A 23,934-nucleotide genomic window follows, 5' to 3' on the forward strand; every position below is an offset into this window, starting at 1 on the left:
TATATCCTGTATAGCCTTGCATTATGAAAAGAGCACAGAACAGGAAGTTAGGACATCTTGCTTTGAGGTCTAGAAGAGCCATCAACTATATGATCTTGGGTGAGTCACTTCACCTCTCTGAACCTGTTTCCTCAAGAAAAATAAGCAGAGTAGGCTGCCTGCGTGATCTCAAGACAACACACTGTGCTGGAATGAGTCTTACAGCAAGAGTTCAAAGTTCAAATTCTAATTCTAGAACTCGTTGAGTGTAAAATTCACAGCAAGTCATAGAACCTCTTGGAACCCCAGTTTCCACATCTGGAAGAAGGGGCAGAATAGTATCAAAAATGCTTCACTCCCAGGAATGTGGTGAGCATAAAATTAAATAATGAAAAAGTCAACTATAAAGCACTAAATAAATATAAGGTAAAACTATTAATAAAATCTCATTTAGTTTAATATTTCTGCTAAATCTTTTTATTTTCCTATAATCTTTTCCAAGTATTTGTTCTTCTGCAGGTAGAATTCTGTGGGTTGAAACCAGACTATAAAAATCTGTGTTTTTTTTTTTTTTTTGTCACTCAGACTATCTGCTATGAAGAATGTTTTCCCTTAGTTAAGGTAACAGCTGTAAATGTTCAGTTTGCCTCTGAGTCATTATCTGAGTCATGATTCTGTATGAGTCAAGAAATCTAAGAAATATAGAAATTATCTATTTATCCCCTTTCTTTTCTTTGTATAAATATCTCTTTAGATATAACCAATAAATAACTTGCCTCTATCTTGGGTTTCTTAATATTTTAAAGAGACTGTTGTAGAGGAATAGGGTAATGGGAGATTATCTTCATCAAGAAAGAGCCTGTGCATATAACCTGTACACACACACACACACACACACACACTCACACACACACACACAAAATCAACAAAACCCTATGCTCCAGCCAGAAAAACACCTTCTTGCCACTAGGCCCCTATTAGTGCTGGTCCCTCCACCTGGAATTCCTGTTCCTCTGATTTCTAACTGTTCAATTATACCTAGAATTCAGGGTTTTGTTATAATCTCAAACTTTCAGTGAGATGGATTGAGTGGTTCTTTGCCCAGTGAAAAATCTTTAAGGCCAATATTCCTTTTTTTGCAGATGGTGAATCTGACAGAGGAAGAATTAAATGACTTGTTCAAGGTCACCTTTGAGGAATTTGCAGGAAGTTTAACTTATGTATATTTTTCCCCTGTAGTACCCCAGGTATATCTTTTCAAATCATCCTCATCTGAACCAATTTATACCCCCCTTACCCATCAGGTTCTCCTGTAACACATATATAATACCACATGTTGCCTTGCACTATAGTTGCTTGTGAATAGATACCTGCCTTCCCAGAGAGTAGGTCCCACAGAAGAGTAACTATCTTATTCTCCAAATCCTTTAGAGCTTTTAGCACTGAGTACGTACCCAGGTATCACAAATTTTGTATTTGTTGAATTGAAGTGGAACATCTCAAGGATAGTTTTCTATTGCCTTTCTATGAATGAGCTCAGTTTTGCATGAGTCCACTTTGATTCTCATCTAAATAAGATCATGTAGAAACACCAAAAGCACCAGTGTAGATGCAAGAGATGGTGAAGACCTGAGGCCTTCACTGCTGCCTTCTGCCAGCCCTGCAGTTCTCAAAGAACAAGGGTCGTTGGGCAATCCTTCCAGACAGCTTCTGGGAGTGACCCGTCCTTGACACATTGAGTTAGCTGTGCTCTGAAGGCCCAAAGCGATTCGAAGCATGATTTTAATGACTGTCATTACTTCTGCCATTACTACCACCCAATAAAAACCATCATCAGCTTGATGTGATTATCCCTCGGTTGTGCAGTGCCTCTGGACTCCAGCAAGCAACAGAGCATATGGTCTTTGCCAATAGCATTATTCCTCAATGGAGGATAAAATTCACAGTAGCACCCAGCTTGTCACAGTGGGGAATGGCTTTGGGCAAGTCACAGCTTCAGCTCAGCTTAGCTGTTTCCAAGATGTGGGCTCTTATTCACAATGCCCTTCATAAAAGTGAAAATGAAACACATGCTGAATGGGATTTTTAGAACAATAAGAATCCTATAATTAGGAAGCAATAGCTAAAATTATATTATCCCTAAGAGCAAAGCATAGTAACAAGTTAATGCAATTACTAATCCAGCTTTTTCAGAGGTAGAAGCAAACCATGCAATTATATCCTTAGTCAATATTTTTTCAGGGGCCTAATGAAAGGAAAACAAATGAAGTGGATCCCCATCTTCCACCCTTGCCTCCACTAAGCCATCAGAGGACGTTTCCCACCCCACTCTCTCCAATTTCACTTGAAAAATAAAACAGGCCTCCAGCTGTGAAATGGATTATGCTCTACAACTATGTACCTGGAATAGAAGCCATCATTCCTCATGAAGGTTGCTGAGAATTTTGTATCGCAGCCTGGCAGCTTCCTATTCCCTCATTAGCCTGCATATCCCACTTAATGAAAGATTCGCCATGCACTGACTTGTATGTGGCTCACAGTGTGCACAGTATGCACTGACTGTGACCTGTCCCCAAATGAACACAGTACCAGTCTAACGTACCACCTTACCTATGGCTCTCTCCCATACACACCCAATCCACCGCAGGCAAATGATCTACCCACAATCTCCCAAACACAGTCTTCACTGTCTGGTCACTGCTCCTTTACACGTGGCATTCACTCTGCTTGCAGAGGCATTTTAGAGTGGATATCTAAAGAAGGAGATTTCTCCCAAGCATGCACATAGGAGGGCACTGGTCTGATGCTCTGATTGACAGTTCACTACTGCAAAGAGGACAGATGAGAAAGCAGCTCAGCTCTTTGATGCTAAGGAAAAAACACAGAACCTCACTTATCCATATGTAATTACAAACTTTAGTATCCATCAGTACCAAGCCAAAATAGTTCCTGTTTGGACATACATTATTAGAAATTAACAACAAAATTTAGTAAATGGTTGGCCAGTTCTGAACGCAGAATAGCCACCTCTGAGTGAGCATTTTGATCAATCTAACTCACACATTTCTGGTTCAACAAAGTTATTAGATGAGAAGACCCAAAACGGTGTGTAAATGGGACACAGATTTATAAACAGTTAATTTATAATCATATATGGCAAATTAACCTGTATGTCACTAATGTGCCACCAATCATAAGACATGCCATCATTTAATCTGTCATGAAGAAGTGAAAAAACTCAATTAAACGGTGACATCATGCTTCCTTATTAGAAATGTTCATTTTTTTGTTATGCTAAATTTACATGAATACATATTTATTTAAACAACACGGGGCCACAATATGAACATCTATGCCCAAGTTTCTGCATGCCCAGCAATGACTGCCACCCTGACAATGGTGACTGATATCATCAAGTGTAACATGCATCCTGATTCAAGTTGTTCAACTGTGACACAACGGGCACCTTAGCACTGATGAAATATGGTACCCGCCTGCGTCACATGAGCTTCTCATGATCCAGCAGCCTCTCCTCACCTGACACTGGCTCTAGTCCCCAGTAATGACTCTGATCCTGTTTGTCCTAGGATTCTTCTCTTCCTTTGTTTCCCACTTCCCTCACTGGGCTACTCAGTAACCAGTTAGCTGTTAAGGCGCAAGCCTTTTTTTATTTTAATTTTTATTTTTTCCAAAACTCCTCAACAATTGCAATTGCCACTTTGTTTCTACTATTATTGCCCTTGACTTATTTATTTATTTATTTATTTAAGTTTCTTTTGTTTTTAAACAAGAAGGCTGGGTACAGTGGCTCGTGCAGATAATCCCAGCAATTTGGGAGGTCGAGGCAGGTGGCTCACTGGAGGTCCTGAGTTCAAGACCAGCCTGGCCAACATGGCAAAACCCTGTCTCTACTAAAAATACAAAAATTACCTAGAGGTGGTGGCACACGCCTGTAATCCCAGCTACTCACGTGGCTGAGGCAGGAGAATTGCTTGAACCTGGGCAGCAGAGGTTGCAGTGAACCAAGATCGTGCCACTGTACTCCAGCCTGGGCAACAGAGCGAGACCCTGTCCAAAAAAAAAAAAAATCTCAAGGCTGGGCATGGTGGCTCACGCCTATAATCCCAGTACTTTGGGAGTCACAGTACTCAGGATCATCTGAGGTCAGGAGTTGAATACCAGCCTGGCCAACGTGATGAAACCTCGTCTCTACTAAAAATACAAAAATCAGCCGTGCATGGTGGCATATGCCTGTAATCCCAGCTACTTGGGAGGCTGACACAGGAGAATTGCTTCAACCTGGGAGACGGAAGTTGCAGTGAGCCGAGATTACGCCACTGCACTCCAGCCTGAGCAACAAAGTGAGACTCCATCTGAAAAAAAAAAAAAAAAAAAAAAACCAAGAGACTCTTCCATCATCAATTGAAAAACAGTAACTGCCCTTATTCTCACCCAGGAGGAGAGAATGAAAAAATGTTATTATTTTAATATCTTTATAATTTTAGTACCATGTACATAACATGAAGTTTACCATTTAATCATTTTTATTACAACAAAATATTTTTTAATTTTTCTGCTATTGTTGTCATATACTTTACTTCCGTGCATGTTATAAACACCATGATACATTGCTATAATTTTTCCCCAAGAGGCTTTCAGAGGTCTGCAATGAGTTAGGGTCGAAAAAACAGTGATCCAGTATGCTAGTTCAAAGACTGCCTCTCCTTGGCTTCCAGGAAGCCTTCTAAACCTACCTTTTCTATTAGCCTACCTTTTTTTTTTCTTTCCAATCTTTTAAAATTCTATTACAGATGTACAGCAAGATCAAAGGGAACACCTTGTCCCTGGGGCTTTAGCTACTGGCTGGAAGAGAAGCATAGAAATGTCTTTAACTCTTTCCAGTCGATATCACTAAGGTTATCCAATCATCCCATGACCACTCGGCCAGAGGGGGTGAGATCACCCCACCACATCCTTTACATGCACACACACACACACACAAACACACACACACACAAACACACACACACCTTTCAGGCTTACTGTTACCTTTTTATTTACTTTGTTTCACCTTGGAAGAGACTGTTAATGCTCATGCTAACCTGATTTCACCTGTATAAAAATGTCCAGGGACATGTGGGCATTCTGTGATTTGTCCTGGTTCTAAATATCCCTGAGGGTGGTCCTGACCCACATAAAAACAAGTCTGCTTCAGAGCCAGCTTCAAAGCCTACCTCTCTGATCCCCAAACCTCAGGTGATCGCACTGTCCTCTGGCCAGTGATGGTTCTTAGAGTCTGTACTTCCTATTTGATATTTATACGCAATGGTGTGCTGGTAAATGTTTAGCACCTGGCTCTGGGGGTGGAGAGGTAGGAGTCTGGGTTCGGCGGGTTTATAGATTCAATTTCTGTGGTGTAAACACTCCCACCATGGCTATTTCAAGCCACCAGTATGATGTCACTGACCACAGTCAGGAAGAGACGCAGAGTGGCATATTGTTATGTAGTATTTCTACCACACAGATATAATACACATAAATAACTTCAAGATCAGAGATAATACTGAAAGGTAATAAAACAATTAGAAAGTAATGAGTTTTGACTATTTATTATCTTTATTAGTATACTTTATTTAATTATAACTTTATATAATTTAATTTCTAATAATGGCTGTGTTTAATAACCAGCTCACAAAACTGGAAAACTTAGCAATTGGCTTTTGCAAGCCAGTAGGAGCAGCTCCAGCCCACAAAAGTAATAAAGTATATGCTATCTTGTATTATTATTTTAAATCTTTTATGTCCCCAACTAAATTATATACTTCAGATTATGAAGTTATTTGTCTTAAATACTTCTTTTTATTTACCATGCTGCTAAACACAAATAGGTAATTAACTTCTTTTTTTTTTTTTTTGAGATGGAGTCTCACTCTGTCGCCCAGGCTGGAGTGCAGTGGCACCATCTCGGCTCACTGCAACTTCCGCCTCCCAGGTTCAAGAGATCATCCTGCCTCAGCCCCACTAGTAGCTGGGATTACAGGTACGTGCCACCATGCCCGGCTAATTTTTGTATTTTTAATAGAGATGGGGTTTCACCATGTTGGCCAAGCTGGTCTCAAACTCCTGACCTCAGGTGATCCACCTGCCTCGGCCTCCCAAAGTGTTGGGATTACAGGCGTGAGCCACTGAGCCCAGCTGGTAATTAACTTCTAACATTAATAACGTTTACTCATTGTAAATGTTTTTGAGAGGCCGCTAAAATTCACCAATAACAAAATTTAGACTGGGCCCCAAATCTGACCCTTCCTGAATCATATCTTTAACTTAGAAAGTTTACGCCTAAAAAAATTTATCAAAAAAGATATATTGGCTGAGTGAGGTGGCTCACCCCTCTAATCCCAGCACTTTGGGAGGCCGAGGCTGGTGGATTGCTTGAGCCTAGGAGTTTGTGACCAGCCTAGGCAACATGGCAAAACCCTGTCTCTACTAAAAATAAATGGAAAAAAAAAAAAAAGATATATTACTGACAGTGTAATTGAATCATTTCTGCTACCAGCTATAAGATTGCCTACCATTAAGAGCAGCAGTGACCAGCTTTGTTATCAATGCTGTTAGGAACACTGATTAACTTTCAACCCCAACAAGCAAGCAAGCCAACTCCTATGACTGCTGAAGTGAGAGCTCTAAAAGAGAGCGTATTCTTAGAGGAGGGAGCCCCGTGGTGGGTAAACAAACTGAGAAACTTAGCTAACCAAACTTGCAAGAATGATCAGTCTCTTTACAATTTACAGTTACCAAGAATTGGCATGTAACCCAAAATGTCAACTTATTATCAAGGAGATACTATCATTATCCTACTGATGGAATATCTTCCCAGTAACAATGATATTGGTATTCATTAACCAGGATTCTTCCTTCCCAGAAACAAAGAATCAGATTAGCAATGAGAAGGATATTTGTTGTGTATCAACATGGAGAATTTAAAGGTCTTGAAACATATATCCTCTAGATATGAAAAATCCAAACGAACTATCTCTCTTCCACAGTGGAGTGTATCTATTTGGTGCAAAAGTAATTGCAGTTTTTGCCATTAAAAGCGATGGCAAAAACAGCAATTACTTTTGCACCAGCCTAGTATCTAATCCCCAGACTATTAATATCTACCAAAGTGTGTCTGTCATCTATGAAAATTACTGGTAAAGTCTGTGAAAATTTTCACTGAAGGTCAGCAAAGGCACTATTATCTCATGCCGGAGAAGTTACAAGTGAATACTAGTACTAGTAACTAGTATTCATTAATACTAGTTAGCTTTGTACACTACAGTTCCATGGCAGAGACAGCTTACTGAAAATATGCCCCAGTTCAGGGTTGGCAAATACATAGCACATGTGCTGTCCCCATCCCTTCCCATACTCTTGGCAGACATCACTAATTGATCACTACACTCTTCCTTCATTGAGTCTTACAGTTCTTCCCAACACAGCTCTATATGCAGCACTACCAATCCTGGCCCTGAGCTCCAGAAGAAGAATTAGGAAGCAAGGCATGTGCAGGTTTCTCACAGGGAGGTTAAGGACTACATGGAACTAAGTGCATTATTTCAAGTTCATTTTGATAGCTTGCTGTTAGAAGGTTAATGTTGTTGCCTGCTGCTCCTTACTGTAAACCCCTAGGTCCTGACTACCGAGGGGATATCAAGGGCTGTATGTTGGCTTTGGTTTTTCTCCTCTCCAGTGTTACAATATGGAGATGCCTACGTCTTACTTACACAGAACGAATTGTTCACCATCATTTTGTCAGTGAATGTATGTTTTAGAAGTCAGTTACTATGGGCGCAGCACACCAGCATGGCACATGTATACATATGTAACTAACCTGCACATTGTGCACATGTACCCTAAAACTTAAAGTATAATAGTAATAATACAATACAATACAATACAATACAATACAATACAATACAATACAATACAATACAATACAATACAATAAAAAGAAGTCAGTTACATATTTAAGCTTCCCTTGGCTCTTTGCCACTTCCACTAGAGGGCGCCACTGAAAAGGAAAGGAGGTAAAACTAAAGGGAAGCCATTTTTCTCCTTAGTGCCTTTCTGTTGCCTCTGCTCAGCCTTACCATCCAGAAGAGGAAGTCCTCAACCAGTCTGCACAACCTCTGGTGTACCACGGATGTAGCACTCTCCACACAAACAGAAACATCTCTTGCTATACTTGCCCTTCTCCTCTGATCCCAAACACCCTTCATTCATCTCAATCACTTTCCTATGGACTTGTTTTCCTTCTTTCACTAGACCCAGAGCTCCATGAGGGCAAAGCTGGTCTTTGTCTTCCCATACCATTATGGTGCCTGGCACAGAGTGGGTCTTCCATACACAGTTGTGTGTTACAAACCTCATGTGCTGAAAAATCACAAGCCTCTTATTCGGGGTGACAGAAATGGAAACCACACCACCTTATTGAGTCGTAGCAAATTTTCCACAACTTCATAAGCATGTGCTTGGACCCTGCTTTCTAATTCTTCAAACCAGGAAATAACTCCCACATGGGCACTAGTGTTCTGCTCTTCTACACAGTGGAATTAAGCTTCTTAACTCCGCATCTATAAGGTTTGATACAAAAGGAAACTCTATTGTCATTTAACCTGACGTTCTAGCGGTTTTCCTTGAAGGTCTCACAGGAGAACTTTGGGGACCATCCTCTCATCAAAATGATTTCTAGCTGCTACCCTTCTCCCACCTTGAAATTCTTAAAGTTTTTCCCCCCTTGTTGACTTTAATTATGTTCTTCCAATAGCCTTGTAAAATTGAGCAAGTTCCCGACAGCATTTTGAAAGGCCCTGTGAGCTCCCTGGTCAGCATTTTCAATCTCTAATTATAAATCTGCCTGATGGCTTTCACTTAATACTTCTAAGGTGGGGCTGAGGGTAATTGATGGTTTTGAAGCTAGCTCTTTAATAGCAGCCGTCAATGTATCAAGGCTTAATTTCTTTCATGATCTCAGAGAAGTTGCTGCAAGTGGTGAGGAACTTATGTTATCATCCATCCTAGGAAAACAGAGAGATTTTATTAGAGTGTAGTGAAATATTTATAAGAACATTAGAGCTTGTGGGACTCAAGAACTGACTTCACCTCAAACTTTCATTTGCATACTTGCTTCCAGGGAAATCTATTATGGGATGGTCTGGATATATCACTTTAAAAATCCTGCTTTTAATGAACAAATGAGAAAAGGTGAGTAGTTTTCTCTAGAAAGAACATTTTTCTCACCCACTGTCTTCCTGGAAAGATAAAAATATGCTCAAAATATAGCATAGAAATAAAGGGACTATTTTGAAACAGAGACGAAAACATTTTAACTCAAGAAAGAAACGTCAGTGATGATGGAGGATTTCCTTAACAAAAAGAAGAGGCTTCACTTTTTGTTCACAAAGAAACTCGGCCTCTCAGTCTTTAGTTGTGACTTTCTGTTTTACCGAACTATTATTTTAATTGTGGCTTCTCTGTGTTCTCGTTGCCTTCCCGTAACATTTCCATGTTACTTTGTTGGTACTCATTGTCCTTCTGACAAGCCATGTCAGTCTCTTCCACACTGCCTCTTCCATCAAATGTATACTACAGTACCTTCATTAGCCCATTACAGATGCTATGTTTATTCATTCATTCAACAAACATGTCTTGTGGGTCTACCATTGGCCAGATGTTATGAATACGAACAGAGAAAGCAGTCCACACTCTCAAGGAACTTGCAATTCAGTGAGAACTTGACTGGTTAGAAACCACCTGGCAATGTTACAAACTATATTACATTTTCAAGCTATATTCAAGTTATCAGAGACTGTCATCACTCCTCCAAGCTAGAGATTCTGATTAGCTGACACATTTGCAACACTGATCTAGTGGACAAGATGTAGCTATGATTCCTTGACCTGAATTTAGAGGCCTTTAGTACAAAAACAGTGCTGGGAGAGAAAGCTGAGGGAAGACTGGTAGAAGTCTGGAACTTCAGCAAAGAACAGATAAATTCATAGAAAGACAGATCTGTTTTCCTCTAGTTCAGCGGTTCTAGGGTAAGACTTTGTGCAACTGGGAATTAGAATTTTCTGGCAGCAAAGCTGTATCAGCCCTTTACAGGTTTACCTGGAATAATTCACACTCCCTTCCTTAACGTTCTACCTGGCCAAACTATCCAAGCCTAGCATAAACCTCAGAGCCCACAGTGAGAATCATAGTCACCTAGTTGCTCTGACCTACTGCAATAAGAAACCAATGTTTTGTTTTGTTTTGTTTTGTTTTTATGAAGTAAATGATGTTTAATGCCAAAAAGCACACTCGCTTTGGGTAGCTCAAGAGGTGTAAATTCAGACAGAAGCCTACCTCCAAAGTACAGAGCAGAATAAAGCATTCCCAAAAATGCATTCTGGATTTTACCTCTCCCTCAAGCCCATGCTTAAAGTCAGCATCTGTGTAATGCTAATGATTAGTAAATCAAAAGGCATTTATTTAATGGAGCTGCTTCAGTATGCTGCGGTAAATTGCCTTCTGCCATATGGCTTTGGGTATGAAGTGATTAAACTATAATATCTGGAGCCTCTGTTGCTGGCTATTTAATGGTGTTATGCATCATGAGCTCCGAGATGGCTGCAAATCTGTTTTCAGTTTGCATTCCCAGCAAAAAAGGACTCCTGGCCCAGAGGGATTTAAATCCTCCTCCACTAATCACTAGGGCATACAGAATCACACTGATCCTGCATATAGTTAGTAGCTACAGACAACCCAATCCTAACTCAGGAAAGAGACAGGGACCTTCATTAGGCAGCCATTCCCGGGGTTTAAAAACAAAGAAAATGATAATCTGTAATGGCTAAGAAAGCAAGAAGAAGGGAAGGAAGGCCCAGCACAGAGCCCTTGAGATGAGGACAATTTGGGGCACAGTAAAAAGGCTGCAACCTGGACCTTCTCAAACACTAGTCCATTGGCTGATCATAATCGCTACCCGGCATTGATAGCATCTTCTCTGCCAGGCACTCTGCTAAGCACTTTAACACATGCTACCTAGGGTGGGTGTGGTGGCTCATGCCTGTAATCCCTGCACTTTGGGAGGCTGAGGCAGGAGGATCACTTGAGCCCAGGAATTTGAGACAAGCCTGGGTAACATAGTGAGAACCCATCTCCACAAAAAATAAAAAAGAAAAATTAGCAGGGCATCATGGTGCCTACCTGTAGTCCCAGCTACTTAAGAGGCTGAAGTGGGAGGATTGCTTGAGCCTAGGAGGTTGAGGCTGCAGTAAGCTGAGATCGCCCACTGCACTCTGGCCTGGATGACAGAGCAAGACCTTATCTCAAAAACAAAACAATACGAAACAAAAACATATCTCACCTCTCTTAATATTCACAACATCCTCTATCTAGTAGGTACTACTATTGTTCCCATTTTACTGATGACAAAACAGAGGCTCAGAGGACTTAAGCAAGTTGACCGAGGTCACAGCTGGTTAGTGGTGGAGCTGAAGTTCAAGTTCAAGTCAGCTAGACTGCAGGGCCAAAATTCTCTAACTACAGTCCTAGTTGAGCATCACCACTAGTTCCTTAGGTAAGAAACACTGATGGTGAATACCACCATCAGGGGATTTTTAGTTTCTTGCTTCTAAATATGATCAGTAAACTATGTATGATCCTCATTGCAATGGGTAGACTTAGTCTTTTTTTTTTTTTTTTTGAGACAGAGTCTCGCTCTGTCGCCAGGCTGGAGTGCAGTAGTGCGATCTTGGGTCACTGCAACCTCTGCCTCCCAGGTTCAAGCAATTCCCCTGCCTCAGCCTCCCAAGTAGCTGGAACTACAGGCGGCATGCCACCATGCCTGGCTAATTTTTTTTTTTTTGTATTTTAGTAGAGACAGGGTTTCACCATGTTGGCCAGGATGGTCTTGATCTCCTGACCCTGTGAGCCGCCCACCTTGGCCTCCCAAAGTGCTGAGATTACAGGCATGAGCCACCATGCCCGGCTGACTTAGTCGTTTTCAACAAATCCTTCTGTTGGCTTCATAAACTCCAAAGTTAAGAAACCATTTCAAGTGCTGTTACATACAGGCACCTGATCCAGCAAACCATGCCTAGTATTTAAATGATCCCAGAACTTAGAAAGGGCAAAAATAGATAGTTATTTCCTGTTCAGAATTCTGCCTCGATATGGCTCATGCCATTTTATGTGCTATCCATTATAGTATTGTAAGTGTTACTAGGAATATAACCCAGTTCCTGTCCCCAAGAATGTTGCCTTTCTACTGGAGAGACTGGAAACAAAGAGGTCAGTTATACTTCAAAGTATAAGCAATTTAATTCCTCAGTGGAATTAAAGTACCATAGACATGGAGAGAATCAAAAGAGTTCAAAAGAAAGCCTTGGCTACTTTGCTATGTGCAAGAGCAACTACCAGAGTAAAATCAGAAAAGAAACTCTTGTTCATCTATTCAACTCAGCATGAATAAATCACTTAAAATCATAATTGCTCTGGAACTTTGGGTGGCTATGGGCAAAAAGTCCTATAGAGAATTTAATAAAACTGTAGGCTTTGTATCAATCAATTCCTTTGGAAATTTTTAGCATAACTCAGGAGTTAGAAACTTCCTTCTTACAAAAGACAGAGGCACTGTCTCACCCTCAGCCAACAGCCTCCTTCCTCATGGGTCCTGCTTCATTAACTTTTAACTGGTGCTTTTACTATTCAGTTTGTACTTTTAAACTTTTAAAGCTTTTATCAGATGTCCTTTGAAACCAAAGCATACCATTAAAACACACACATTTCCAACGTGACCAGATTTTTTAAAAAAGACCTATTCACAAAGACCTTGAGAGGACAAAGAATGTATTTAATGATACCAACTAGCATGGCGCCAGTAATGAATGGTTCTGTTCTGCCAATAATACCCAAAACTAAGGCAATGATTTTTTTGTAAGCCTTGTTTTGCTTTAGAAATTTACAGTAATATACTTTCCCATATATTATCTTATTTCATCCTTCTGTCAACCATAGCGCCAAGCAGAGTTGGTTTTATTATCCCCATTTTAAAATAAGGAAACTATGGTTCAGAGCATTTAAATAACAGAGCCAGGCTTACACATGCAGTAAGCAACAGAGTCAGCGCCAGAATTCCAGCTCTCTGGTTTCCAGCCCATTGCCATTTCAAGTCAGCTATTTATATCAAACAATATAACTTCTATTCTTATGTGATCTCTGCAAGGAAAGGTTGCAAGTCCTATTTGTCTTTGGATCCCTGGCACCTGACTTGGGACAAGTCAGAGTTTATGGTGGACCAGAAATAAAAACACTTTGTTCTAGTGTCTATGCTTTTCACAGTCACTGTTACCAGTTACCAGGGTTAGGCTAACACTAAGAAGGCCAAAGTTTCAGGTTTTAAATATGCAGGGGACAGTGAGTTTTCTGGTATTCCATGGCCACACAATCTTGCTAACCTATCCCAAAAGGGACCTGGCAGGTTAATGGATAGATTGGTCCAATGTACTCCCCTAATCCATCGTCCATGCTTGAAATCAGGGACTGTCACTCTCACAACTAACTTCTCAGGAAACGTCCTTGCCTGTAGTCTCTCCCAGGAGGATTCTGAGGCAGGGCCTTGTAGAGTGGTAGCCACACTCTATTCCCAGTGATTCTCCCTGTACCCCCAGCCTGGTATAGCTAATTAGAGCAGAGCTGGTGCTTGGTTCAAAGGCTATCGATGAGCATCCAAAAATCTTTGAGATGTCCTGGCAGAATGATACATCCCAATGGAAACAGTGATTTACTGGGCCCATGAAATGTTCCTTATCATAAATTCAAAGTGAAGGTGTATGGTAGAAAGGAATTCACAAGGGTGATGAAATGATGTACAACAAACCCCCATGACACAAGTTTACCTGTGTAACAAACCTGCACTTATACCCCTGAACTTAAAAGTTAAAAAAAAGTTAAGGAAATAAAAAAGAATATAGACAAAAAAAAAAAAAAAAAGGAATTTGAGGAGAAGTAATAGAGAAAGAAATTTAAAAATTAAAAAACTTTAAAAAAACCAAGTGAATATAATAGAAAAGAGTAACTTAGGAGTGAGAAGAGAGAGAATCAGAGATGAAGACACATTGACGGTAGACCCCCAGGGGAGGAAACTCAGGGAAGCTTCCCCCCTGGGTTCCAGCCAGGGTTACAGAGCTGACAGCTGTCTGCTGGAACCGAGGTTGGGTTTTCTTCCCTTCAAGACCAGTTGCTCTTTAATCTTTTTGGATCCCAATCACTTTCATCATCTGATGAAAGATATGGGTCCTTGTCTCAGAAAAATGTGTATATGCACATTCAGACCAATGATTGCATTTAGTTTCAAGAGACTTCTAGATCCCCTAAACCTGACTTCAGATTCACTAGGGACCCATGGGCCACAGGGCAAGAAATCTCGTTTAAACTATTAGTTCATCTCAGATAGCTATGGTATCATAGCCATCTCTGAAGCTCAGCATTTAGTCTGGGGCCTGAAACGTAGCGGGCATTGCATACATCTTTGTAGAATGATTGAGTGAATGAATGAATGAATGAATGAATAAGTAGATGAATGAAATAAATACAACTTGAAGTTTATGTCCTACTCAGCACATTGGGAGCATCCTCTTCTTCTTATGAAATACTGTATTAATGTAAGCTGAGTAGTATGTCAGGAAGGAATGCCTTTACCCAGATGATGTTTAATATATCCATCAACATAATTGATGGGCACACTGTCACCTTCTACATCCAGAGCTAGAAGTCCATTGTACCACCAGTTACATGCAAATGAGAACTTGGAATGACATAGCCTAGAAGAGCAGCTCTACTTTCCTAGTAGATATAGAAATGAAAAGCAACTATGTTTTCTACCTGAAATGTATGTGTAATGATTATTTTGAACTGTAAGCTACTTCTTCCTACTATATAACTTGAAGGCAAGGTTATGTGACATAGCTTTGTACCTGCCCCCCTTGCTCACTGCCAATCTAAGTGTGTTACAGATAGAGAGATTTTAATTAAACTTATCTCGCGGACCATAACGTGGTTAGAGAAGACCTGCTTTTTGGTTTGTCGGGTGGTGGGGGAAAATAAAAGGGAATTATAGCAGAATATAATGATCTCAAACTTTAAGAATTGAAGTCATTGTTTCAAACTGATTATATCTAAAAGTAAGAGTCAATTCTGTGAGCTATTTTTTTTATTTCTTAATTCTTGATCATAAAACTCCCATATAGTCCAGGCATAGTGGCTCAAACCTGTAATCTCAGCACTTTGGGAGGCTGAGGCAGAAGGATTGCTTTAGGCCAGGAGTTTGTGACCAACCTGGGTAACATAGCAAGACCTTATCTTTACTAAAAAAAGAAAAAAAAAATTAGTCAGGAGCGGTGGCATGCACCTGTAGTCCTAGCTACTTGGGAGGCTGAGGCTGGAGGATTTCTTGAGCCTGGGAGATCAAGGGTGCAGTAAGCTGTGATCATGCCACTGCACTCCAGCCTGGGCAACAGAGTGAGACCCTGTCTCAAAAACAAAAAATAAAACCAAAAAGCCTCTTATATAAAAAGCTGTGCTTCAACCTAAATCTTCAATAATTAGAATTGCAAGGTATGGCATACAATTGCAGTTTTCACGTAGACAGTCTTCCCCTCCTTGTGGATCCCACGCCCTGGTAGCGCAAGAAGAACGAGGGCCCAATTCACTCACAGTGCAAAACTTATGGGGTTCCATTTGTCTCAGTACTTCCTTATGGGTACCAGTGGCATAAAATATTGTATGGTGCTTCCACCCAAGGAGCATGAACATTCTCTCATTAACATATTTAAAGCCCAGTAACAGAAAATCCATACTTGGCATGTGACATAGCTAACCCTAAAAACCTAATTTTTGCTAGCTCTTGAGTCACTTAGCTTACCTAAGCATAACATTTATTTTATTTTATCTTTTTTTTTCTTTTTTGATACAGGGTCTTGCTCTGTCACCCAGGCTGGAGTGCAGTGGCGCAATCTAGGCTCACCAGAGCCTCGACCTCCCAGGCTCGAGCTATCCTCCCACCTCAGCCCCTGAGGAGCTAGGACCACAGGTGTGCGCCACCACACCCAGCTTATTTTTGTTTTGTTTTGTTTTGTTTTTTTGTAGAGATGAGGTTTCACCATGCTGCCCAAGCTGGTCTCCAACTTCTGGGCTCAAGCGGTCTGCCCTCCTTGGCCTCCCAAAGTGCTGAGATTACAGGTATGAGCCACCACGCCCAATCACATTTATTATTATTATTTTTTAATGTGATTTAGCATATTGCTGCTGTATTCAGCATGTGCATGGGGTGAAGGACAGTGAAAAAATAATTTTCTAGCTCGGCACAGTGGCTCATGCCTGTAATCCCAGCACTTTGGGAGGCCGAGGCAGGCAGATCACCTGAGGTCAGGAGTTCGAGACTAGCCTGGCCAGCATGGCAAAACCCCGTCTCTACTAAAAATACAAAAATTAGCTGAGCATGGTGGCCCATGCCTGTAATCCTAGCTACTCAGGAGGCTGAGGGAGGAGAATCACTTGAACCCGGGAGGAAGAGGCTGCGGTAAGCCAAAATCACATCACTGTACTCCAGCCCAGGCAACAGAGCAAGCTCCATCTCAAAAAAAAAAAAAAAGAATTTCCTGAATACCTTTATGAGGCAAGGACTTTCCAAAGATTATCTTATTGTATTAGTCTGTTCTCATGCTGCTAATAAAGACATACCTGAGACTGAGTAATTTATAAAGGAAAGAGGGTTACTTGACTGAGTTCCACGTGGCTGGGGAGGCCTCAGGACAGTTACAATGATAGTGGAAGGGGAAGCAAGCACATCCTTCTTCACATGGCAGCAGCAAGGAAAAGTGCCAAGCAAAAGGAAAGGGAGAAAAGCCCCTTAAAAAACCACAGGATCTTGTGAGAGCTCACTCACTATCATGAGAACAGCATGAGGGTAAATCCCCCATGATTCAATTACCTCCCACCGGTTCCCTCCCACAATAGGTGAGGATTATGGGAACTACAATTCAAGATGAGATTTGTGGGGACAAAGCCAAACCATATCACTCATCCTAAGGATTTTCTTTTTTCTTTTTTTTTTTTTTGACCCATTTTACAGACCAAGAAATTGAGCTACAGTGAGGTCACACAGCCGAGATCACACAGTGAAGAGTTGGGATTTGAGCCTGGAATACTCTGACCTCAGAGTCTGGATGCTAGTCTCTTGCTGCCTCCCCTGTGTTATGAGGTCATGTCTAAATCACCTCCGTTACTGAAAATGCTTGTGAAAGACCTATTCTGCTGGATAGAGCAGTCACCTTAGTCAAGTATGATCCAAATGTTGCCATTAGGTCCTACCCAACCCCATCAAAGATCAGAACCTGGAGGTGTGGTAACTCCCTCCAATCCAGAAAAAAAAAAAAAAACCCCAGTAGGTCAGAGTAAGGAGCTGCTCTGAGCCATCAGTGGGAGGGTTAAGTTAAAGAATAGAAAGATGTAACCTGACCCAAAACTTAGCTCTCATTTTCAACAGGCAAGAGCTCCTTGCAGGGTGACCTTGACTCAGACCCACAATTTCATCTTTTTTTTTTTTGTTTTCTTTTTGGAATGGCAATAACAATGTCTGCCCAGCATCCACCACTTTAAGTTGGTGTTTACAATAGAACTGACACAGCCCTTTAAGCAGGCTCTCGCGTGCAGAGTTAACTCTCCCCTTGCACACAGAGCAGATCGTCAGGCTCCCTCCAGCCCCAGGACCTTTCTCTAACCATAAAAAGGCAATTGTACCTCTAAACCCCAAATCCTTACCTATCCCTGCTGCACCCAGCTGTGCAAGGTGAGTCCTAGGAGGTCACACCCCACACGATTCCACGTTTTCTCATCAGTATCCTTTGCTAGTTCCAGATATTGCAACATCACTGCTGTTCAAGATTAGAACTTAAGAACTTGAAAAGGTCAAGAAAGATGTGGTGCCTTGTCTCCACATCAAGTAAACAGTCCGTGGCATTGGCCTCTGACAAATGACAACAGACTCACGGGGCAGCAGTTGAGGAGCTGTGCTTACATGATACTTACCATCCTGAGAAGCATGGACGTATGGGGATACCCATACCCTGGTAACCCAACCCCATGGGCTCAGACAGTGTTGAACACTAGAGAATCTTCATCATTTGCTCAGCTGTCACCACTTCCACAGGTGCAAGAAATGGCCGATGGTTCCAGAGGATGACCCCAGCCTCTCAAATAGAAAAGGGAATGTGTTAGATGTCATCCAGCCAGTCGTATAGAAAGTTGGACTTTAAGAAACTGTGGTTAATGTTGGAAGGAAACATAAGGCAGCTTTTAAAGCTATTTTCATAGTCTTCAAAGAGAAATAAATGACCAGCGCCGACGGCTGCAGACAGCAGGACAGGCAGCCTGACGGAGCTCTGTATTCACTTTATTCTAATCTGTTGGGGGCAGGGGAATTCATGGGTCCACACTCTATGAATCCATGGGTCCACAGACTAATTTCATCATACATTGTCTGATTAATCCTCCCGATAATCGATCCTGCTCTGGCATGAGATAGCTGTGTGACCTTGAACCAATCATTAACCTTTGGGCCTGTCCTCTTCTAATGCCAGGGTAAGAATTATCAACATATATGTTGAAATCCCCAAGGATTATGCCAAGGAATGGAACGGAGAGGAAGACAGTGAGACATGTTGAGGGGGTAGAGGACTTGGATAGAGAAGAGTGAGGCAGAGAAGCAGCGTAAATAAGTGGGAGAATATCTAGGGAGAAAGGGAAAGACAAATTCAATAAGCAGTTTCAAAGCATGAGCCTCAAAATAAATGTCTTTCTTCCTTGCAATATTACTGTTTTGTACCGGCTTAAGAAGCTAGACTATCTCCTGTCTGCAGAAAACAGACAGGATAACAGGAAACAGTTTTGGATTCCACAGTGATTATAGCTACTTAAGTTTGACTTACCAAATACTGTCTCAAACAGATGGTATGTAACATTTGATTAAGGGCTTATCCTGCAAGCCCGACAGGGAACATTTCTTTCCCTCTTAATATAGAAAAAATGTAGAGAAGAAGGGAAATAAACTGACGATCTTGCCCATGTTCCATGTATACCAACGTTTATGCCTTTTCTAAAATGAATCTGTGCTTATTATGCAACTCAAGACCAAACTGCATAATGGTGACACCATAGAATTTCAGTAAAAAAGGATATTGAAGATCATCCTATATAAGCCCCTTATTTTATAGGTAAGGAAACAGAGACACAGAAAGATAAGATTGTTTGCCCATGGTCACACTGTGGCACATCTGGGACCAGGTCTCCTGATTCCAGGTCTGGCATTCACACCAGTCTTTATATGTGCATAATGTTCAATATAGGGAAAACATACAAATCTGTCAGTACCATTATTACTAAATTAGTGCCAATCTGTGATGAGCAATTATCAGAACTTGAAGCTGATGGGTAATGCCATTCTAGTCCAGTTAATGAGCCAAAAGCTTGGTTCTTCAAAACACTTAACATTAATCAGCATTTGGCTTCTGTTTGTGACAAGTGTTTTCAAAACATCACAGACAATTACAATATTCCTAGCTTTGCCTAGTGTAAATACATGATGAAAGAAAGTCAGAATTTCATAAATGACAGTCTCCAGAATGGAAATAATGAGTCCCTTAGAGAAGGTACAATGTGTTCATCTTTCTTGCTGGCCAAAAGTAATTTGGGAACTAACGAGGTCACTGAGAAATTACAAAGTGTGAACTTCTGCTGGGTGAGGATGAAAAGGCCTCTTTTCACAGTAGCAAAGCAGAGCTAGCACGTGAGATCAGCCCCATATGAGTAATGAAGGAGTGACACCAGGCTTCATGCCTCATCGGCCACCCCCCCACACACCCCCTTCCCCCTTGGTTACTGGCAATGCCTCAAAGGCGGGGGCTCCCAAGCATGGAGTACTGAAATGCTCATCTAGGGCAGAAGAAGAAGCATTCCAAGAGGACTTGGGAACTCATTACACAGTAGCCTGATGCTGGGAAAGTAGTAGAAGAAAGAAAACCAGAAAAAAAAATGGTGGTTTGTACGAAGATGATGTCCTCAGCTCCAAGCTCCACGTTTCCCAGAACGGTTCTTGCAGAGTTTTGTCCCCTAGGATTTCTGGAGAAGTTGTCTATGATTGATTGATTGATTGACTTTCTGCAAGCCAAGAACCCAACTGTGGTTAATATTAGGTTTTCTGAAAGACAGAGAATTGCTTGATTAACTGGGCTTAGGACAGTGTTACTCATTAGCTAGTTTTATATTAATAAAAATATGTTAATCAATTAACCAGTCATTGTCGATCACCTGGTTAATAACTAATATTTATTGAGAAGTCATTGTGTGACAGGAACAATGTGAAATGTTTTCCCTTCATTATCTCATTCACTCCTCACCATGAGTCTTTGAGATGACAGTAATCATAATTACATTCAGGAATTTATTCGACATATATATTGAGCACCTGCTTATCAATAGACAGTTCTAGGCATTGGAGATACAGCAGTGAACAGGCAAAATTTCTCTTGTCTCTTGGATAGATTATATCAGGTAACTATTGCTGCCTAACAAACCTCCCCAAAACCTACTGGCACAAAACAATTAACACTAATTATCGTTCATAAGTGTATGGGTTTTCCAAGCGGTTTTTCTGATCTTGATGGGACTCACTCATGTATCTGTTGCCACCTGGCAGATTAGCTGGTCTAAGAGGGTCTCTACTAGGAAAACTCATCTCTACTCCACAAGGTCTCTCATCTTTCAGGGGCTCTCCTAAGCTTATTCTTATAGAAAAGGCAGGGGTCCCAACAGAGGGGCTGGAAATGTACAAAGCCTCTTGAGGCCTAGATTGGGAGCTCATACAGTATCACTTCTGCCACACTCTGTTAGCCAAAGAATGTCATGAGACTAGCCCAGGTTCAAGGGTGGGGAAATGGAGTTGACCTCACAATGGACAGAGTTGCAAAGTCACACTGAAAACACAGGGTATGAGAGGTCATTGATGCAGACCATCTACTACATATATAATGATGACTAAAATGACACTAAGGAATTCATGGAAATATTTCATTTGAGTCTCACAATAATCCCTGGAGGCAAATTCTATTACCAATCTCTGCTCCCCAAATGAGGAAATTGAGGCCTAGGGAGGTTACAAAACTTGTCTAAGATCTATGAATATTTGGTGATGGCCTCAGGGTTCAAACTCAAGATTCCAGTGTCTGAGCACTGACCCACTATGTGATTCTCTCCAGCCTGCGCACTTCAAGACAGAAAGTACAGGACATGGTCACTGCCCGTAAGGCACTTATAGTCCTACTGGGGATAGATAAGTCCCTGAGGAATCAGCAAAAATACGTGTTTCTAACCCAAACTTGGTAATTGCCCAACAAGCAGTAAGAATTAAGGGGGCCAGGACAAGAGACAGAAGCTTCCATAAAGAGATTCTCCAATGAACTGGGCTTTGAAGGGTCTAGGCAGTGAATAGCAAAAGGGGAGAGTTTTCTGATAATGGCATCCTCTCACCTTCATGTAAGGGCTTATAGTATAAACTTCCTTTTCTTTAGAATGGCATTCAGTGCTGCAAGCAATAGAAAACCTGATTAACAGTGACTTCTCATATAGGGATTTTTGTTTGTCATGCACAACAAGTGTGGGAAAAAGAATTTCAGGACTTCACAATAGCCAGATGATGTCATCAAGGAACCAGGTTCTTTCTGTCTTTCTCCTCTGCCATTCTACAAACATACCCCGATTCCTGGGGGTTTCATAATGCCAGGATGGCAGCTGTATTCATGAGTATTCTTGTGCATTCTCAAATAGGAAGAAGGAGGAGGTGAGCACGCTAGCACATCCTGTCCACTGAACTACTTTCCCATGATTTCCACCCATTGTACCCTCCTTACTCTCTTTGGCTAGAACTCAGTCATGCGTAGCTGCAGGGAAAGCTGGAGAAGCTAATGTTTCAGTTTTCTGAAACTCTGTAATATGGGCAAACAAGAAAAAAAGAGGGCTGTGAATGACTTTTACATAATCAATCCACAGTGTCGATCCCAACCCACCCAGCACCGTCTCCCAGCACTTTCCCCAGCCACTCCTATGCACCAGCAAACAGAAGTCCTCTGCATTAGTCCATTTTCACACTGCTGATAAAAACATACCTGAAACTGGTTAATTTATAAAGAAAAAGAGGTTTAATGGACTCACAGTTCCACGTGGCTGGGGAGGCCTCACAATCACGGCGGAAGGCAAATGGCACATCTTACATGATGGCAGGCAAAAGAGCGCGTGCAGGGGAACTCCCCTTTATAAAACCATCAGATCTCATAAGACTTATTCACTATCATGAGAACAGCATGAGAAAGACCCACCCCTATGATTAAATTACCTCCCATTGGGTCCCTCCCGTGACACGTGGAATTATGGGAGCTACAATTCAAAATAAGATTTGGGTGGGGACACAGCCAAACCATATCATCCTCATTCCAAGTGCACTTCAATCAATTGTTCTCTTGGCTCCCTTTTTTATTTTCATAATGTCCTTTTGCCTTCACGGACTGTTGAAATTCTTCCATGACTCTTCCCTGATCTCCCGTAGCTGGCATGACCCCTATCTTGTGTTAGTCCCCTTAGTCCTTCTGCTGCTGCCCCTGCTGTAGCACAAAGCACATTCTGATTTCATAGTTCCTCTACTAGAATGCAAACTCTTCAAGTCAGGGGTCATGCCCTGTCCAGTTTTCTACCCACCTTTAGAACCACATGCAGCTCCGGGATCATGCAGACATGAAGGAAATTGAGTGAGCTTCATGATTTAGTATGAGGAGGATGAGGAAAAGAAAGGTGGCACAAACAATTGGGGGACTGAAGGAGCTGTTGAGGAGGAAAGAAAAAGTCTCCTCTTCCCATTTAGGCCCTCTTCCAACTGGGCCTAAGAATTAAACTGATATATGACAGATTGACAGGAGAAAAGCATACAAGTTTAATTACAATTTTTACACATAAACAGGGACCTTCACAAGAGAATGAAGGTCTGAAAAATTGACCAGACAGAAAGATTCTTGCTCTGTTTGCCCAGCCTGGAGTGCAGTGGTGTGAACACAGCTCACTGCAGCCCCAGTCTCATGGTCTCAAGCAAACCTCCCATCTCAGCTTCCCAAGGTGCTGGGATAACAGCTGTGAGCCACCGTGCCTAGTGTTTTTGTGCCTTTTAGACAAAGAAACTATTAATCTGTGAAGAAATAACAAGACAAAAGGGTGTTGGCCAGGGACAGCAAATTGTGAGGAAGTGACTAAGATACATAGTAGAAAGAACCAGAGGAAAATAAGGGTTATTTTGGTAACTTTGTTTGTCCAGATCCATTTCAGCATTGATTCCCAGTGCCTGGTGATAAGAATGTTCCTCTCTCTCTCTGTCTCTTTCTCTCTTTTCTTCTCCACACCATGATTCTGTAAGGAATGTTCTTCTCTTGCTGGTTCAGGGTAGACACCTTTCTCATGGGAAATTTTATGGCCTGTTTAGGTTAAAAAAAAATGTGGAGGGGAGGGGTGGTCAGAAAGCCCTTCCTGCATCTGCTGTTTCTCAAGTGCCTTCAGCTCAAAGTCATCAATCTGCCAAAGTGGCCTATTTTGGGGTGGCATGTCCTGAGCTCCTTTAGAACAGATGACAGGCACAATGCTGGTGCCATCGTCAGCACCAGAACACTGCTGAGTTCTGTTTCAGACTTGTTGAGTGTGAGGTGATCATGGAATTCTCAAATAGAAATTTAAAACAGGCATCTACTTTCAGAAGAAAGGTCAGGATTTCTTTTTCTTTTTTTTCTTTTTTTTTTTTGTTTGAGATGGAGTCTTGCTCTGTCACCCAGGTTGGAG

At 41.4% G+C, this 23,934-nt stretch overlaps 2 long non-coding RNA genes across 3 annotated transcripts in view; one reads left to right on the top strand and one right to left on the bottom strand.

The window, feature by feature from the left end:
• LOC130540677 (uncharacterized) overlaps positions 1-23,934 on the bottom strand; it is a 192,556-nt gene that overhangs the window by 89,286 nt on the left and 79,336 nt on the right. The window lies entirely within an intron of this gene.
• LOC134728451 (uncharacterized) lies at positions 76-18,874 on the top strand. Of its 2 annotated transcripts, XR_010108863.1 has the most exons (6): positions 76-405; positions 1,122-1,226; positions 5,898-6,019; positions 9,158-9,228; positions 16,156-16,248; positions 17,141-18,874. It is a non-coding gene; the product is annotated as an uncharacterized LOC134728451 (long non-coding RNA). The 2 variants fall into 2 exon arrangements; XR_010108862.1 differs by lacking the exon at positions 16,156-16,248.

Source organism: Pan paniscus, chromosome 10 (assembly GCF_029289425.2).
Source record: "Pan paniscus chromosome 10, NHGRI_mPanPan1-v2.0_pri, whole genome shotgun sequence".
Taxonomy (NCBI): domain Eukaryota; kingdom Metazoa; phylum Chordata; class Mammalia; order Primates; family Hominidae; genus Pan; species Pan paniscus.